The following is a 20,726-nucleotide window of genomic DNA, read 5'->3' as shown; positions in this document are numbered from 1 at the left end:
TTTTAATGAGTATCAAAATGGATCCTATCTTTAGATGTCTTTAAATTTATCTTGATTTAACTACCTAGAAATTGCAAAGAACAGTCCTTCCTCCTTTGTCTATTAGTTTACTGCACAGAAAATAGTGGGCTGATTTTTTAAAAAAATGTATGGGCTTTAAATTAGTACTTTTTAGAAGCTTTTGTTAAATGATTGCTTTTAAAATGTTCTGACACTTTATTTTGTGAGCAGGACTCTGGAGAGAAAACTCAGTGGGGATGGAATCCTTTCCTTTTTCTGGGTATGATAATGCACTGCAAATGTTGAGACTATTCTAACTATAATATTTATCTTACAATGAATCCAAATTGTCAGTTGCTGGAGATCTGGAATTGGGCTTTATTGTTCTTTATCCCTAGAGGTTCCAATTCATGTTATGCATCCTGTGCGCTCTCAGAAGTGTTAATTGAATTGCTGGAGAATTGCTTGTATCATTCTCAAATTAAGAAAAAAAAATACAACTTCCTGCAATAACTAAGACTTAATTTTTAAGTTAAATTTCAGTATGTAGCATCTATTCCTCCTTACATTTAAGAAAATATTTTACTTTATTTTTAAAAAAGATTTTCTTTATTTATTTGGAAGAGAGAGTAAGTGACAGAACATGACCAGGGGGAGGGAGAGAAACAGACTTTTTTGCTGAGCAATGAGCCTGATGTGGGACTCTATCCCATGACCCTGGGATCATGACCTGAGCTGAAGGCAGTCGACTAACCTACTGACTGACCCACTCAGGTGCCCCCCAAATTTTTATTTTTTAAAAACAGGAATTCCAAAATCATTGAGAATCTTTTCCATAAGATAAAACATTTTATAGAGTTACTAGATTTTTGCTTATGCACAAAAGTTTTTGTAAGCTTACCCACATTTAACACAATTGCTCTTTAGTCCAGCAGTTACTAAATTTTAATGTGCATAGGAATTACCTGGGGGCTATGCTTATAATAGATTCCTAGGCCATACTCTCAGAATTGCAGAACCAATAGCTTAAGGTGGGACCCAACAGTCTTTTTTAAAAATTAATTTTAATAAGCATCCCAGGTGGTTCTGATATAAGGAGTCTGAGGATTATTGTTTGATAATCACTTTTTTCTCCAGTCCTACTCACACAAGTCTTTCCCTGATTTCTGTTATTAAACTAATACTATGTATGTCTGAAACTAGGTAGGCCACAAGAAAAAAAAGATATATTAAAAGACACAATAATATGTGTTATTTCCAAGAAGGATATTTTGCTAAGAAAAGCATTGGATGTGAAAGAAGACATGAGAGAGAATAAGTTTATTGAGTGAAAATTCTAAAATATCTTCTGAATGTCTTTTTAGCCCACTGCTAATTTTCTGTTTGATTCTGATCAAGTGACCCTGCTGCCTTATGTTGTGTTTATGAATTTTTTTATAATCAAGGCCTCAAAATTCAAGAGTTTTGGGGATTAAGTTATCGGTGATTCTATAAATAGGTTTTAGAAGTTCGTGGTCTATATTTTTGTCTTGGTTCACAGCAGTAAGCTGCTTTTGTAAAGGATAAGACATGTTCTCTTCTTCCAAATAATCTCATTCATTTTTCATGTAGACACAATTTTATACTGACTATCCTTGTTCACAGATAGATCTTCTTGAACTGTTATTTCAGGAGATCAGTAAGTGTTGGCAGTTGTGAAAACATGTCAAACTTAGGCAATTTTACCTCTCATTTTCTATTATGCTGCACATGTTGGTAGAGGTGAACTAGTGGGCCTAGAAAACGCAACATTAATTTCTCTTTTTCTGACCCAGAAATACCTTGCTCTGACCATCTACAATGCGTTAAAGACGGCCTAAGAAATGTTACATTAAAGTGTAAGCATATACTTCCAGTGGATGTGGATGAAATATAAAATTGTAAAATCTTCGAGTGGTAGGAACTTTTAGAGGAGAACTGGCACAGTAGTTCTTGAATACCATCTACAGGTAGGCTGGCTTTAACAATCACCTGTGGAGCTTTTAAAAAGTGGAAACTCTAGGCCTAGTCAAGGAGATTCTCATTTAGTAAGTCTGTAGCAGGGCCCAGAAATTCAAACTTTCTAAAAGCTTTCTAGGTGATTATAATCAGCTAAGTCTCATTGTAGGAATTCTTTCTCCAGTATCCCTGGCAAAGGGTCACCCAGCTTTCACTTGGACAACTCCAGCAACAGATCTCTATTTTGGGAGGGAACTTATTCCATTGCTTTTCTTTTACATTTTTTTTGTTTAATTTTAAATTTAAATTCTAGTTAACATATAGTATAATATTTGTTTCAGGAGTAGAATTTAGTGATTCATCATGTAACACCCAGTGCTCATCACAAGCACCCTCCTTAATACCCATCATCTATTTAACCCATCCTCCTTCAGCAACCCTTACTTTGTTCTAGTTAAGAGTGTATTACTGTTTGCCTCTCTTTTTTCCTCCTGTGTTCATCTGTTTCATCTCTTAAAGTCCACATTTGAGTGAAATCATATGGGATTTGTCTATGACTGACTTATTTCACTTAGCATACTGTACTCTGGCTCCAACCATGTCATTACAAATGGCAAGATTTCATTCTTTTCAGTGGCTAAGTAATATTCCTATATATAGGAATATATTATATATTATGTTACATTATATTATATATATATATATCTCACCTCTTTTTTATCCACTCATCAGTTGATATTATATATATATGTAATTATATATATATGTAATATCACCTCTTCTTTATCCATTCATCAGTTGATAAATATTTGGGATCTTTCCATAATTTGACTATTGTTGATAATGCTGTTATAAACACCAAGGTGCTTGTGTCCCATTAAATCAGTATTTTTGTATCCTTTGGGTAAATACCTAGTAATGTAATTGTTGGGTCATAGGGTAGTTCTATTTTTAACTTTTCAAGGAACTTCCATTTTCCAGAGTGGCTGTACCAGTTTGCATTCCCACCAAGACTATAAAAGAATTCCCCTTTCTCTGCATCCTCACCAAAATCTCTTGTTTCCTGTGTTGCTAATTTTAGCCATTCTAACAGGTGTTTGGTGGTGTCTCGTTGTTTTGATTTGTATTTCCTTGTCGATTAGTGACACTGAGCATCTTTTCATGTGTCTGTTGGCCGTCTGATGTTTTCTTTGGAAAGATGTCCATTCATGTCTTCTGCCCATTATTTATTTATTTATTTATTTATTTGACACAGAGAGAGAGAGATCACAAGCAGGCAGAGAGACAGGCAGAGAGAGGGGGAAGCAGGCTCCCTGCTGAGCAGAGAGCCGGAGGCGGGGCTCAATCCCAGGACCCTGGGATCATGACCTGACCTGAGGGTGGAGGCTTTAACCCACTGAGCCACCCAGGCGCCCCTCTTCTGTCCATTTTTTAACTGGATTATTTGTTTTTTGGATGTTGAGTTTGATAAGTTCTTTATAGATTTTTGGATACTAACTCTTTATCAGATAACCCATTTGCAAATATCTTCTCTCATTTTGAAGATTGCCTTTCAGTTTCGATGGTTTCCTTCACTATGCAGAAGCTTTTTGTGATGAAATCCCAGTAGTTCATTTTTGCTTTTGTCCCTTGCCTCCAGAGACATGGCTAGTAAGAAGCTATGACAGATGCCAAAGAAGTTGCTCCCTGTGTTCTCCACTAGAATTTGGATGGTTTCCTGTCTCGGATTTAGGTCTTTCATCCATTTTGAATTTATTTTTGTGAATGGTATAAGAAAGTAGTCCAGTTTCATTCTTCTGTATGTTGCTGTCCAGTTTCCTAACACCATTGCTTCTAAAGATTTGTCTGGACTGAGCTAAAATCTATCACATTTTAATTCTCTCCCACTAGTATTGTTTTTTCTTTTGGAAAGAAGACAGATATACTAACTTATAATCAGCATTTACCATATTACATGTGCTGTGCTAGCTACACCTCTTTGTTGGCTTGAAAATATTAAACTAGATACAATGGAATATTATTCAGCCATCAGAAAGGATGAATACCCCAGCATGGATGGAACTGGAGGGGATTATGCTAAGTGAAATAAGCCAAGCAGAGGGGCGCCTGGGTGGCTCAGTGGGTTAAGCCACTGCCTTCGGCTCGGGTCATGATCTCAGGGTCCTGGGATCGAGTCCCGCATCGGGCTCTCTGCTCAGCAGGGAGCCTGCTTCCCTCTCTCTCTCTCTGCCTGCTTCTCCATCTACTTGTGATTTCTCTCTGTCAAATAAATAAATAAAATCTTAAAAAAAAAAAGAGAAATAAGCCAAGCAGAGAAAGACAATTATCATGTGATTTCACTCATATGTGGAACACAAGTAAAAGCATGGGGGACCATAGGGAAAGGGAGGAAAATCTGGAAGGGGAGAAATCCCCAAGAGAGAAACAAACCATGAGAGACTGTGGACCCTGGGAAACAAACTGAGGGCTTCAGAAGGGAGAGGGTAGGAGTAGGAGGTAGCAGAGTGCTGGGTATTAAGGAGGGCACGTGTCGTGATGTGCACTGGACGTTATATATAACTAATGAATCATTGACTACATCAAAAACTACTGAACATAATAAAAAAATGTTGTAGGTGAGCAGGAAAAATGATCCATTTTGTTAATTCTTGATCCTTGAGTATAGTTTCTAATACTTTGTGATGAAATGGAAAGTATACATTTCTTGAGGAAGGTCACATGTGTGATTGAGTTACAAGCTGAACCTCATTTTTATTTGAACTTCATTTTTTACTTGAAAGAATGGCCAAAACACACATGTGGTTATTCAGATAGCTGCTTGGCACACATAGTCTCAAAAATAAGCAAAGTGAACCCATTGGCCTTTTTAAGAAAAGGAACTGGCATTGCTGTCAATAGTAAAGTTTGAGCTTTCAAGAGAAAATTAATAGTTTGGAAAACTTGTATCCATCATCACGAACTTGATGACTTCCCAATAGTTAAAATCTTTTCCGATAAGATTGTTGATGATGTTAACAAATGTGATTTTTAAAAAAGTTGAATAATGAAATATGTCAATGTTTTGAAAATCTGCACAACTCATTAAACTGATATTTTCCAAATGAACTAATGCATGATGCTACAAAATCATGCAGGGGTAAAAGATGCATTTAATAAAGATCAGTGGGTTATAGAAGTAACAGAATACAAAAAATTCATTTTTCAAATTTCGTATTGCAATTCACTTCTGAGAAACTATTACTTGTCAAATCTGATGTAAAAAAAGAAGAGCTACAATTATCTGGAAAGGTGATTGAAACACTCTTCCTCTTTCCAACTTTTATCTATGTGAAGATAGATATTTTCCGCATACTTCCACCAGACCATCATATCGCAATGGACTGAATGCAATAGTACCTATGAGAATCCAGCTGTCTTTATTAAACCAGGCATTTTAAGAGATTTGCAGAAATACAAAACAATGCCAGTCTTCCAATTTTTTTTGCTTTGGCAAATATGCTTATATTTTAAAAGTATGTTATTTGTGTTACTTATGAAATAAGCTCATCATCAAATGATTGTTATTTAATAATTTATATTATTTTAAAATTATTTTATTTTAACTAATTTCCCCCTCAGATTTAGTTTCTAATATAATAAATATAGATAAATGTGACCAGAGACCTTCAGGATTTTCAATAATTTTTAGAAATGTAAAAGAGTCTTAGACCAAAAGAGTTTGAGAACCACTGTTTGAGAACCACTGGAATAGACGGTCTCTGAAGTTCATTCCAATTAACAATTTTTAGAACATGCAACCATTCTAATGTAACATGGTTCCTGTGAGATTTCTTAGCCATTCTCCTTGGAATGCTTGTCAATGTCCCTTCTAAATTGTGGCTCTCAATACTGAAGATGTAGGTTGAGTGACATAGAATACATGAATAGGCTACTAGAAGTAGCCTTTAATAATAACTATCCTTGGAGATCTTTAAGAAAAGGGGAAATTCCTGTTTCTTTGAGGAAATAAGTTCTTGTTCCAGGAAAGCAGACTGTTGAACTAGGTAGCATTTTAAATTGTCCTCCTTGAAACCTCAGAAATACTTTTATTTTTGCCTTAGTTATAAATGTCAGTAACTAAACCCTCATTTTCCATTCACTATTGTGATGTTCTTGATTAGCATTTGCATTGAAAAAATTGGGCATTAGCTTGGTATCAGTTCCTTTGAAAGATGACTTTTACATTTCACTTTTATAGTTAATTCAAATTCTACATAATTTAGTATAAGTATTAAGAAAAAAAGGAAGGAAGAAATATGGAGTTCAAGAAAATTAGCTTTAGCCTACAAATGCTATCTATAAACAGCTAAAGTGATAATAGTAGTAAAGAAGGTTTTAAATTTTTAAAAATTGAGGCAGTTTAGGGGAGAATAGCAGTTGTAATGAAAACTAAAATCTCCAGGAAAACATTCATATTGGCAAATATATATGGATATTTTTTAATTGCCTCCCTAATATTTATTTCCTTGTATGTATGTATGTATGTATGTATGTATGTATGTATTTAATGAGAGAGATAGGGACTGTGCATGCTCGAGCAGGGGTCTATGGGCAGAAGGAGAAGGAGAAGCAGATTTCCTACTGAGCAGGGAGCCCAACCTGGGACTGTATCCCAGGACCCCGAGACTATGACCTGCGCTGAACGCATATGCTTAACTGACTGAGCCGCCAGACATGCCTCACTAATTTTTATTTTGTTGTATAAAACACCAGGCATTGATATCTTTTCAAGTCTGTTGAGAAAATAAATGCTTTAAAGGGAGTTGTTTTAATTCAATATCTCATTATGTATGACATTATTAAGTCAATGATTCCATATATTTAAAAAATTTTAATCTTTGACGTGAGTTTTAAACATGCAATAGTTTTAATTTAAAGTAAAGGTGAACAAATTTTGTTACACGTGTTTTTGGAAGCACTTCTGTACTTCAAAAAAAAAAAAACACCTCAGAATCATTGACTCTCAGAGTTGGAAGGTCGTTTAATACAACCATCCATTTGATGCTTGAAACTTTTTGCTAAATCAAATAATAATAATAATAATAATTTTAAAAGGATGGAGATAAAAAAAGAAATGGGTGTGGCTTAGAGACGGCTTTAAGCAAGATTTAAAAAATCTAGTTTGAAAGCTTTTAAAGTATAATTATACAGGGAGGTGGCAGTGTTTTTATTTGCTGTTTACTTTTGATCTATTACCTATTTTTGGTAGAGTGAGACATGCTTTTGTAAAAATGTTTATGGTTTCTTGACTTGATGTCAAAGGACTTGTTTGAAGTTGCCTTGTAATTCAGAGGTTTTTCTTTTTGTACCTAGTATTAGTGTTTGGCTTTGGCTGCTGAATAATAGCAAGTTAGTCTGGATTTGGGTGACTACTTTTGAATAGATAATACACTGAATTTTAGAAATAGCTTTATTGTTTGTGGACAAATTAGACATGTTAAGTATAAATAAAGCTAAATAAAACCAACTTATAAGAATAAGACAGTAAGAATAAGCTTATCTCTCACTCAATATTAACATTTTTGCTAAAACTGAATGTTACTTTGTGAAACTTGTATGTGCACGTGTGTGTGCATGTACACATATTTGATTTTCTATAATTTGATGGGTTATTATACATGTATTTTTAAAATTCAATAAGACATTTTGGTGATCTTTTTATATCAATAAATATGTATTTTTATCAGAATATTTAATGATTATAGAGTAGTGTTATATGTATGTATCATAATTTACTTATTCATTTAGTGGGTTATTTCCAATTTTTGGCTGTTATAAAAATGTTATAATGAACACACATATTATATATATCCAGATCTTTTATATATATATCCTTTATATATATATCACATGTATATGATATATATATATACATTTTTTAATATTAAATTTTTTTTCAGTGTTATTCAAGATTCATTGTTTATGCACAACATCCAGTGCTCCATGAAATACATGCCCTCCTTAATACCCACCAGCAGGCTCACCCAACCTCGCACAACCCCCCCTCCAAAACCCTCAGTTAGTTCCTCAAAGACCACAGTCTCTCATGGTTCGTCTCCCCGTCCAATTTCCCCCAACTCCCTTCTCCTATGTATATCTTTTAATATTTTTGTGATTAGTTGGTTCCTTAGGATAATTTTTGGAAGTAGCATTGCAAATTCAAAGCATATTGACATTAAAAGTTTTAACACTTACTCTCAAATTAACATTCAGAAAAGTTGTACTCAGTTTATAATATCCTCAATGGTATATGAATTTTTTTTGGGGGGGAGGGGATGCGTGGGTGCTTCAGTTGGTTAAGCATCTCCCTTTGGCTCGGGTCTTGATCCCAGGGTCCTGGGATCGAGTCCCACTCCCACTCCCTGCTCAGAGAGAAGCCTGCTTCTCCTTCTGCCTGCTGCTATTTTATGAGCCTGTTACTATATTTCTTTTAATTATTTGTGGTTCCAAGTAATTATTTTTTAAAATTTTCTAATTTTGTGAAAAATATATAATAAAACATTTCCAGAGCTTTAAAACTACTAACAAAAATGTGCCTAGCTTTGTAAAGAAAGAAAATTGAAGAAATGGAGTGAAAATTTTAAAAATAAAGAGACAGACAGCTTGTGCTGTCTCTCTCTGACAAATAAATGAATAAAATCTCAAAAAAAATTTAAAAAAAGAAAGTGTTTTTTCCCCCAAACCCTCACTAATACTAGTTTTTGTCCAGTTTGTAAAATATTTTGCCAGTATATTAGGTGAAAATATTTTATTTATATTTCTTTGATTATTAGTGGGTTATACACATTTTTGTGTTATTGGACATTTACATTTCTTCATTTGTACATTTCTTCTTTGTATTCTTTTTAATATATTGAAGTGCTTATAACAATGCACTTCTTATTTAATAAATGAAGGATGTACAAAAATTTGAGAGAGAATATGAACCGTGTCACCACCATGGTCAGATACAGTAGTCTGTGGTTGAATTATTGATAGCTTTAAGAATCCTTGAGGAGAAAGACCATGACCTTAAAAAAAAAAAAAAAAGTTTATCTATCTATCGGATATAATTTACATATAACATTATATTAGTTTTAGGTTTACAACATAATGATTTTCCTTATTAAAAAATGTTCATGTTCATATTGTCTGATACAGTCTCATCCATGGTCATCATTTGCAAAATGAAAGAATGAACACAAAGAATAATGGGACAATCCATGGTGTTTGGGTGTTCTGAGGATTCGTTTTCCTCAACAGATTGTGATTTTCTAGAACACATTTGCTCTGGTAGTTCCTTCTCTATCTTGTTAGGTTTGGGCTGCCCTCAAGACAAAGCAGTCACTTTTATTTTGGAAATGACCTAAGCTATTCTCGTTCTTAAAGAAGTAACTTACTTCAAATTGTGTATTGATTCTTGTGAGTTAATTCTTAACTCTTTTCCCATCATAAAATGTTACCTATTTATTTCTAAATTGTCTGCAGGAGGAAATATGCATTAAGGTTTTCTTTTTTATAGCAATGAACTGTGTGATTTTAGAAGCTTATGCTTTTTACATTGTTTGCTCCGAAGTGCACCAATAGAATAAAGCAGTTGATAATGAGATTCAGAGTTGCTTTTAACATATGTAGTAAGACTACATTGATATGACAAATGAGATTTATTGACTTCATATTGATGTATATTAGAATATTATTTGCCTTGAATGTCTAGAATCTGATTTGTTCCAATTTAAAATATTTCCAGAGTTAGAGATTTTAATTTCTAAAGAGTCCAATGACTGAAAAATTGAGATATATGTCAGCAACAATATTTTTTGGATGCATTTTATTTTATCCCCCATCATTTAAATGCAAATGAAAGAATGGGCTATATTGTCTATTTTGCTTAATTCCAATTCATGCCTTTAAAGGAATAGTTGCCAGAAAGACAAGGTGTGATTATTTTTATAATATGTAAGTATTGGATTCTCCCAGGGTTTGTGCTTTTGGATAAGCAGTATTTTGCTATAGATTTATTTTGTGGATAACTTCATATTATAATTTACAACTCAGGGCAGGATAAAATGTAAGAATACCTTATATCAAACAAGTATTCTTTGCTGGATTTCAGTAGTACACAGAGTGTGTCCACATAATGTTATGTGGTGTTCCAGATAAAATTGTTCTCCTGGATCTGAAAACATCAGAAAGCTGTGAGAAAGGAAATGGTGCTATGCCAAAAATAAATTCAGAGCTACCTTCCCTGGCCAGACCCTTCTGTACTTGTATCCATGGAAGCAGGCATCATAGAATTATTGGAAACTGGTGAAACTGGAGTGAAGAAGGTCTGAGGAACCATTTACAAAGAGAAGGAAGTCTAGTGAAGAAACCTGATAGGTGTATTAACCATCAATACATAAAACTGTCTAAATGCCCAGGACTTTATTATCTATCATTTCTGAATGGAAAATAGAATAAATTATCTGGGCTAAGTAGGCGAAAGCATATTATAGAAGCTGGAGAAAGGCTAAGTTAGATATTTATTTCATATCTCAACTTCAGATGCCTAGTTCATTATAGCCATTTGCACTATAAATATAACATTGGAAATAGTGTTTCCTAGAAATGATGTTGATTAAGATTCATTTTTTTCCAGAATGTATTTTGCTTAAATCCAGTTAGCTAACTATACAGGTTAGTTAACTAACCTAGATGTTTACTAGCTATATTTAAAAAATATGAATTGAGTAAAACTAATCTCTAAGTTTAGGAAAGTTTCTGACCTAAATTAGGAACTCAAGCTCCATTATTATTTTAAGTTGAACACTACTCATAGCCATTCTCACATTTTGGAAAGAATATGGCCTTTGCAACAAAGTTTCTTTGTTTTCATGGAACTAAAAATGTGCTGTATTTAGACCAAACAATAAAAATAAACTACCAAACTACCTTCTAATGCATGGGGGTTCTGGAGAGAGGAAACCATAGATATTTAGAGGCATAAAGTGACTCATTGTGCTAGTTAAAACTTTTTACAAGGCTAGCTCTGTGTGTTTGAGTTGCATCTGTTACCTCTTCAGCCAGAACTAAAGTGTGTGCAAGCAAAAGAATTTTGGATTGACTTGTGCTTTATAGAGAATGCATTGCATATAGACTAAGTATCTAAATGTGTTCCGTACCTTCAACAGAACAAAAAGTGCATCTTTTCATTTTTATTCTACCAATAAGATATTCCTGTTGGGCACATCCAAGGTATTTTCTGTGAAGTGCATTCATTTTAACTTGCAGACATAAGTTAAACATGTTTTTCAAATGTAACTTGTAAGCCTCTATTCCCTCAAAAATTTTTTTCTCCCTTTTGTTTTTACTTATTGATACTTTAGACACCTACTTTATGATTGACTTTTTTTTTTTTTAAAGCCATAGTGGACAGAGGTATGGTATTCCTAGAGGTAGGACAATGGAATAGTGTCTCTTTTGGTATTATTATCTTGGAAAAAGTTGTTAGAGTAGATGGGGACAACTGCCCGAATTAAGACTAGTGTAATTTGTAGACAGAATGTATATACTCCTTTAATAGAACATATAAGTGCAATTTACTTATATTTTTAAATTTCATTTTCTGTCTAAACTTTCAGGTCACTTTCATGAATTCAAAGGCAATTTACCAGTGATTTCTGGGTGCTGGGGCTGATTTTTTATCCATATTTGTAAGTATTGGTTTATTTATTACTTTTCTCATTGCATAATGAAACAGTTATGGTTTATAAATAAGAACTCAATTCTTTTGCGTGAGAATTTTTATTATTTTTTCTGTTACTTTAAGTGTTACTAGGTTTTTGCAAGTGTTTTCTTAAGAGGACTATAGAAAATAGTACCAGCTGGTGAAAAAAAAATCCCAGTTTATTGTGATTTTCAGTGAAATAACACAACGGCACCTGTTACAATAAGCTGGAAGAAAAAATATCTTACTTTTTGAAGATGGGGCTCAATTATAGGAATGAATTACCTTAAAGGGGCTAGTCTATATACACATGAATAATTTACCCTGGTAACTTCTTACAGTCTTCTGGTTGTCTGGACTTGAAAAGTACTGTGACTGTGCACATAGAAAAGACGTGAGATGATACAGAATTCAAAGAGCTGTCAGCACATGAGGAGATTATTGAATGTATAATGTGTATCCAAATAGGGGTATTCCTGCTTTCTTCACCATCCCCAAAACACTATTAAGTTTCAAATGATATTTGGAAGAACAAAGATAGCTTTTTCTCAGAAAAGAAGTAATTTCAAGAAAAAAAAATGGAATGAACTTGATCAATTACAGTACTTTAAATTGATATATATTTATTATATAGAAGTAGTTTAGAGTATGAAGTGGGTATTAAAAAAGTCTGCATATATAAGAACATATTTAAGTAACTCGAGTTTAAAATATATTTATGTGTGTATATTGTTGGAATCTAAGGAGCTCATGTAATTTCATAGCAACAAAGAAGAAACTTGTCCTCTGTTAGTGTACTCCTACAAAGGAGTTTAAGAAGATAGACTTCCAGGAAAAGTATTTTAAAAAACCCAACATTATAAATTCGAGTTTAAGCTATTCGATATTTAAGCAGAGCACAGTGAATATTTATTTAAAACCAGCTTTATCTTTCTTATAGTAGTAGCATTGATTGGAACAAGCATTTTGAATCAACTTAAAAATAGATCTGAAAGTTTAAAATTGTTTAATACATTTCGTATATATTTAATGCTTTATGAATGAGTACATTATTTTTTTATTTTTTTGAGTACATTATTTTTATGGAACTATCAATTCATACTTTGTTATTTGAAGACTTAATTCTTATGTAAAACACAAAATATTTAACTGCATAGCTCCTTTGGATTAAATATAAGCTTTTAATTTGTGCGAGGTCTCATAGTGAGGACTAGGATGCAAAGAAGATGGTGATAGAAATGTAAAGTATCCTTGAAGGGCTCTCATGGAAAAGGATAATTCCAAGGAGTTGAGCTTATCCTGTTAGAAATCTGAGTGAAAGGAAACAATTTTGAGTTGTTCAAATCTTATCTAGTTGCTTTGTCCTTTCTTTTACCTCCTTTCTCTCTTCTTTCCTATCATTCAGTCATTTCCTTTAGTAAGTTTTTAGGATGACTACATTTTAAAAGTGACAAATACAAGATAATTATTGATAGTTCAACCAAGATGACTTTTATTAAAATATTAAAATATAGTTTACATTTCTCATTACCCAAAGGCTCTCTTTTCTGATTTCTTTAGTCTTCCTCTGTGTTCCCTCTCTGCCAGACATACACAGGCTAGCTCTGAATGGATGTGGTCCAATTAGCTGAGATTTTTCTAGCGATCTAACAGAGAGACTAAAATTAGAAGAAAGGATACTGTGGCTATAGTTTTCATATGGTTACTTCTGGAGTTCAACTTAAAAAAAAAATCCTTTAGTCAGTTTTGTCTGCTTATATAAGCAGAAGTCATCTAATCATTTAGGCCCAAAGTAATTGTTTTTCAGTCTTGAGAATTTCCATGTTAGGTTAGGGCATGGACTTTGTTGCTCCTAAATTCAGTGGTCTCAAGCTTTGTTAGGGCCATTTTCTAACTGTGGAACCTTCTTATTAAAGGACTGTAGCAGGATACTATGACTAAGATAAGTCAGATAAAATTAACATGGCATCCAGAATGCTTGAGTTCCTATTCCTTTCAGTTATTGCAGAGACCATCCACCACTTACACAGAATGCTGAGGTAATTAAAGCAATGGAAATATTTATTTAGTCTGCCTAAGAACAAGCAAATGGGATCAGTGACAATGGCTTCTTTTAGGAACTTTAATTTCCATCCTGGAACTGCTTATTTGCTACATGATCTAAAGCAGAAAGTTATACCTCATGACCATGGGAAGGTTTCTTAGTAAGGTGTGCAAAAGCCAGTCTGTGAGATAAGGAAGGTAGGATATTGTTTTGCACATCCATAATGAATGGGCCACACCAAGGGTGTGTGAGAACTGACTAGAATCTTACCTACTCACATCAACTACCTGTGTCAGGAGAGGAAAACACTGTGAAGGAAAATCATTATCTTCTCAGAAGCTGAAAGCATCTTATTCTATTTTTTTTTTTCCTCTTTAAAGAAAAAAAACTACCCTGTCTTTTTCAAAAGTAGGCATTGTTTAGGAAGACCTTGTTTTGCATGTTAATATCTCACATTTAATTTTTTATCTCTAATTTTAAAATAATTATATAATTCCAACCATTCAATTTTACCTTGGCAATAAATTATTGGTTAAAAACAAAACAAAACAAAACCGAGGCAGATCATTAAATACCCTCCTTTTTCAGGTTATCCAGGCCTTTTAAATAATTTGATAATGAATTTACTTTTCTAAAATTCTGTCTCTGTTCATTGTCTTGAATGGCAAACTTTTCCCTGAAAAGATACAGAAATATTTTATTCTCTGGCACAAGAGGTGATTATTGCTTAACCCCATGCTTGAGGCCATAATCTTAATTTGATATAACAGTTGCTTTTACAGACACTAAATTGGCTGAGTTTTGTGAAAACTGTTAGGTGAATCAGAGTTATTCTTTTGCAGAGTAGTAGGACTCAAATATAGGGTTTCATGGTATAAATTCAGTGTTCTTTCCATAAAACCAAGCTGTCCTGTCACAGAGAATTTTAGCTCTCTTTTTTGTTGTTGTTGTTGTTGTTTTTGATCACTATCTCAGTCTCCATTTGGTGGCTGTATAAATATTTTTGAAAAGTGGAGGTAGAGTAAGTCAGGGAGGAGATGGTAGAGTGCCTTCTACCAATTCTTGTCCTCATGTTCCTGGATCATTTGGTCCTCCCTGACATTTTCCTATCCCCCGTTCTAAAACTGCCACACGTCATGCTTCAGCTGAAATTTTTTGAATTGTGTAGATTTTCAGGAAACAAACAAAAAAATCACAAATTCATCTCTTGTGGTATTTTAAAATGGAAAGAAATCTGTTTCAAACTGCGCATAACCCAGACCAAAGCTCCCTCAGTGAGAATGCCTGTAATTTTCAGGACAAGTAGGTCTAAGTGCATTATCTTTAAAAAATATTATTCCAGGCTAATCTTGACATAGCGCAGGTAAATAAAAAAGATGAGCTGTGAAAATCCACAAATAGGGCTTGAATGCCATTTTCCATGACAACGGGAGCTGCCCCATGAAAGCATTAATGCTGGGAATGTAAGGAATTTAAAATTGTGCCTTCTCAGTTTTACAGTTGTGTGCTCATGTTAATTAGAGATATACTGACATTTGAAGTATCTACATTAATACACACAGCTACTGTACATTTGTGAACTGTGGCTAGAAATCTACTTTAATTGAAAGCAGTTCACTAATCTGAATGTGTATATCCATTACATTTTAAGCTTTTAAATTTTATATACTAGTGCCCTTAGATACTTGTTCTTTCTGCTCTCTTCACTTTCTATTTCTAATTTATTTATACCTGAAAGGACAGCCTGGCCTATTTTAATCTCCTCGTAGTGTTTTGGAGCAATATTGATGGAATTTTGAGGAAAAAACCATTTTTAATAGTGTCCTTTATTTGCTATAGTTTGAATCTCTTTCTAAATTGTTAGTTTTCTTGAAAACCTTTAAGATGGCCTGCTGCCGAAATAAGGTAGGATTTAGGTTTATGGAATTTGCTTCACTGGTTATATTTAAGCACTAAAAAGCTACTCTTCAAGTTGTGCTATGGTTTTAGCCAGAAAAGCCCGGTATTAGAGACCTTGATGGGATGAACAGTAAAGAGGCATTCTATTTTTCCTAATATAGTTAGATTTCACCCTTCCCTCTTGATGTGAAACCATGTATCTTAATTTTTGATTTGCAGATATGTTCACAATAGCTCAAAGACTTCTTGAGGTCATCTTTAGCCCTAGCATTTTTTGTGTTTGTCTCTCTTACAAAAAGGAAGATCTTACATGTATTTTTTGCAAGCTTGTATTTCTTAAGAATTTGCCTGTCAGGATTTTTAACCTAATTGTTTTGTGCTTGTTGTCTAATGAAACTCCCACACTTATTTTTTGGACCAATCCCTGAATATTACACAAGACCAGTTAGAAAGAAGCTTCCTTTTAGTAGAACCAGAACAAACTGCTCTAAAAAGTTTTTAATACTCTGGACTTGTTTCATTAAACCATTTTACTGGCACCATTAAACCACTGAGACCTGGGACCATTAAAACTTACTCAGTATTATTATTAGGATGATGGCCTATTTTACCCTTTATTACTTTTAGTCACTGTGCTAAGTTCCTCTGTTCTTTATTCTTTCATGTTGCTTACTCCATATTGTGCCATCACAGCACATTTGGTAATTCCAAGTTAATTGCTCAATTATCAGTGATAGTCATGAAGCACTTGAAACATGCGCAGTAGAAGATTTAAAGAAATTTCAAAATAAGTTGGTGTGTCATAATCTCAAATGTGAAACATGCCAATATCTGCAGGCATAAAAATACACTGCCTGAGCTAGGCATTTCAGGGAAGGCAAAAATCTACTCTTAAAATCAGGGCTTTTGTCTGGTAGTGAAGTGTTTCATCTTTGCTAATTTCAAACAACATGTCTAAATTTGATCTTGGTTTACTTTTCAACTCTAAAATTTCGGTCGTGGTTATAAAAGAAAAGGGAAGGAAAACTATTGATTCTGTTTAAATGTTTTACCGGAACCTTATAATCATGATATTCACTGTTAACTGGAATTTGATGTAAGGTAGATCCATGTTGGATATCAATCAAAGAAACTGACTTACTAAAGATGCAAAGTGATCTCTTTATAATGTTTCTTGACTCATAAGGCAATCCTCTAATCAGAGGACAACCTTACAGTGAAGGTAGTATGTTGATGTTTTATTTCTACCGGAAAAAAACAAAACAAAACATGAAGACAATGACACTTTGGGGACTTAATCTGAATCTCATATAGTAATATTCTCAGATGCCTTCAAGATAACTTACACATTATGGCAAAATAATTATTGTAACTCTTTTGGCAACTAGGCAAACGATCATTAAATTTTGCATTAGTATTCAGTTTAGGGTTTTCTCTAAACTAATATAGCGCCAACAGCTCTTTTTTAGATGCTATTATGGTTCTTTCACATTTTTATAGTACTGTAGTAAAGCTGAATTTACTGGCTACATTTGAAGGTGGAGTAGAGCAGCACAAGAGTCAACATTAAAGTGATTCAGTGCCCGTTGGAGAGAAATTCTTCTTAACTTGAGATTGGAAACAATGTGGGGCTTGAGGGCAGTTTGCTAAGAGCAGCTAATAAATTTGAATATTTCCCCAAGAAGCTGTTCTCTGAACTTGTTTTTAACCAAGAAGATAGGCTTAATAGTCTTCCATATTCTTACATAACTTTCATTAATATTTAAAGGATATAAATGTATTTAGAGAAGGGGAAATAAAGCCATGATTTGAACAGGGTGGTGGTCTCAAATTAAGGACATGAGGGAGTGTCCTCATGTAGTAGTTAAGCACAGTTAGTCATTATTTTATCATATAATGATCTATAATTATAATGTATATGTAATATAGAACTATATATATATAATATAATGTCTACACTTCAGTTAATAGTTAAGCAATTGATTTACTCATGCACTTAGAAATAGTTTAGTAGCTATACAGTTTATAAAGATTGAATAATCAACAAAATCTAGTTCATTTTGTTGTATACTTTTCTCTACACATCACTCTCGACATATAGTCTTATCTGAAGTACATATTTCATGTCATCTTGGGAGTATGGATATAAATGCTTATCATTTCACTAAATTTTTGTCACCTCCAAACATAAAAATGTGAATTAAATATTACTAGTAAAGATAAAAATATTTTCTGCATTCTCTCCCTCTCTCTATTTTCCTCCCTCCCACCTTCCCCCAGCTCTCTCTCTAATATATATATATGTGTGTGTGTGTGTGTGTGTGTGTGTATGCATATATAAAATCTACATATATCTTATTGGAGTTTTTCAAAGATGAAAGCCAAATATAGTGTAAAAAGATATATTTCCAAAGCATCCCCTTCCATAGATGACTGGCAAAAAAGACCGATCCTTAATGTTTAACCAATCAAAAAAGTTTGTCCACTTGGTATAACACTTTTTATTATTATTATTTGCTTAGCACTAAGGGGTTGGCACAGTGATTACAAGAGAAGAAAAGATGGTCTCTAACCTAAGGGCTTAAAACTTGATATGTTGCTAGAGAGTTTTCTTTGGGTACAAACTGTCCTGGAGTAAGCTCTTTTTCTTTTCAGCTCATACAGTTTCATATAAACTTAAGTGAATGAATTCATTAATAGAAACAGATTTTCTATTTTTATGTCAACTTTGGGCTGTAATACCTTTGGAACATACAAGCACAACAAAAAGGTATGTTTGACAGTTAATTATAATTTTTCCCTTTTTCACTCAGGCATAATAGATAATTAAGCAATAGCATTAATGAAATCTAAGTCTGCATCCCATAGCTGCCTACATTAGGTGGAATATAGGTTCTTTTTTTTTTTTTTTCTTAAAGCTATGGCAGGCTGATAAGCCCATGGCTTGATTTTAGATATTGCCACTGTGTTCTAAGTTTCATTTAACAAAGTGCAGAAGAAATACAGATATATATGTTAATATATACAGATACTATTCCTCCTATGAATATTATTTTTCTTCCATGACTACATACATATAACATCACCAACTAGAATGGGCTGCTCTTGAGGTGAGATTGGTCATGCATAATTTGATATTTGATATAGCAGTAAGGACACACTAAATGAATAGTTGACAGGTATAAGGGATGAAAACATTCTGGGCTTTCTGGTAGTGGCCATTTGCAGAAGTCACTGTTGATTTTGTGACTAGTTACACGTAGTTTTTCTCTGGAATTGCAGTCACAGAACAGATAGTAATTGAAAAGTCATATCTTGGGAAGGCTGACAAAGTAAAGCATAAAACATGTGGGTGTCGATAAGAGAACTGAATATAAGAAAACTGAGCACCTCATGCTTTTTGAGAAGATATGGTTGACTAGATGGAAGAAATACCTGTCCCTCCAGTTTCACTGCAGTAGTTGAAGAGAGAAAAAAGGGAGGGATATTAATGAAACAAGACTATTGAAATAGGAGATTTTTATGAATCCACGAAATGGATTTGAGGATTGTTATTTAAGATGTGGAAATCCTTATTTGGATGACAATAGTAACTTAAAAAGAGTTCTATCATTTCCCCCCCCTAATTGTCTAATTTTAGTGATTTCAATTTAGTGAGTTTTAAGAACAATTGTAGAGATTTTGAGAAATGAGTACCCCTCTGGTAGAAAAACCAATGGCAATGATTTTGCTTGTCTGGGGAAAGATTGATATAGAGATATATATGAAAATAATCATATATGTATCACACCCTAAAATTTTGTATGGGAGATCTTTAGAAATGTCTCGTTGTAGCTATTATCAAGAAACATCCTTGTATCTTCTAGAGCAAAGAGTCATGTGAATTAGGTTTCAAATATGTTATATAATGTTTCTAATATTGGAGATTAGAAAGTTTTTTGGAATCAATTCTGTAAAGTGACTTTTAATGTAATGAATATTTCCTTCCTTCCTTCCTTTCTTCCTCGCTCCCTTCCTCCCTTCCTTCTTCCCTATTTCCTTCCCTCCCTCCTTCCTTCCTTTTTTCCTTCTTCCTTCCCTTCCCTTCTGTCTCCTCTTTCTTTCATTCAGAGATAGTTTGTTTTCAGTTAGCCTGTATGCTGCTTGCAGAGTTGTAAGACAGAACCTAACACATGTCCATTAAATTATATGCGGGGTCACAATTTATTAAGGACTGAAGAATTCCTATTACATTTCTCATATGAACTAAGATAGTACTCTTGCTCATGTTGTACAAAGAGACTGAAGAACTGTTGGAATTAGTTTTACTGTTGTGAGGTGATAAAGTTAAGATAATGGGAAAGAAGTGAGAATCTTTATTGATTTAGCAGCTTACTAAACCTGAACTCGGATTTGTCAAATTTTAAGGCTTGTTGAATGTTTGCTCTCAAAGAACAAGATAGAGGATTAATCATGGTCAGAAAGGATAATTTTTAAGTTTTCAGAAAGACTTTCTACAATAAAATATTCTACTCAGTCATATACTCCAATCTTAAAGGCATTCCTTAGTTGTGTTTTTCTAGCAAGTCTTCCACATAGAATGAATTCATCTCAGTTTTTTATGTTGGTTGTTTCTTGATAATTAGTTTGACTGAGGGTTACATAGTCCATGCAACCAATGGGATAAAATTTATAAATGATCTTAAGGATACAGAGCAAGAAATGAAACCTAGATATGCCTGAAACAAAGTTGTGGATTGGTTAAGGTTGTGATTATATAGAAAACTGATAGAACAAGAAGTGGTGCAGCAGTCTGAAGTGTTTAAGAGGGAACAGGCTGCCACTCTCCCACAACAGTGCCAGCCAGACCAGTGCTCCAACACTTCCCAGTGTCTGTGGTAGGAGAAAGAGTGGGAGGGAACCAGGGGGTCTATATTTGGCAGAGAGAAGTTAACAAAAAGCAGCTGTTGCTTGGTTGAGCACCTGTATGTTTTGGGCATTGTGCAAGGCACTTTCATGTTGTTATTTTTAATCCTGCCAATGATTTTAAAAGATAGTTTCCTCCCTCTTCCAAGTTCCCAGCTATTTTCTCTAAGTTCT

General features: G+C 33.6%; 1 protein-coding gene across 12 annotated transcripts in view; it reads left to right on the top strand.

The window, feature by feature from the left end:
- Positions 1-20,726, top strand: part of SOX6 (SRY-box transcription factor 6) — a 607,305-nt gene that overhangs the window by 100,054 nt on the left and 486,525 nt on the right. For 5 of the 12 annotated variants that reach the window (XM_032360348.1, XM_032360343.1, XM_032360347.1 and 2 more), the window contains exon 2: positions 11,619-11,690. The exons of the other annotated variants lie outside the window; for them this stretch is intronic. The gene's annotated coding sequence lies outside the window, so the exon portion shown is untranslated. The remainder of the gene's footprint in view (positions 1-11,618; positions 11,691-20,726) is intronic. 12 annotated transcript variants of the gene reach the window in all.

Source organism: Mustela erminea, chromosome 9 (genome assembly GCF_009829155.1).
Source record: "Mustela erminea isolate mMusErm1 chromosome 9, mMusErm1.Pri, whole genome shotgun sequence".
Classification (NCBI taxonomy): domain Eukaryota; kingdom Metazoa; phylum Chordata; class Mammalia; order Carnivora; family Mustelidae; genus Mustela; species Mustela erminea.
Note: the sequence above shows the minus strand (reverse complement) of the source record. Positions and strands in the feature narration are given on the sequence as shown.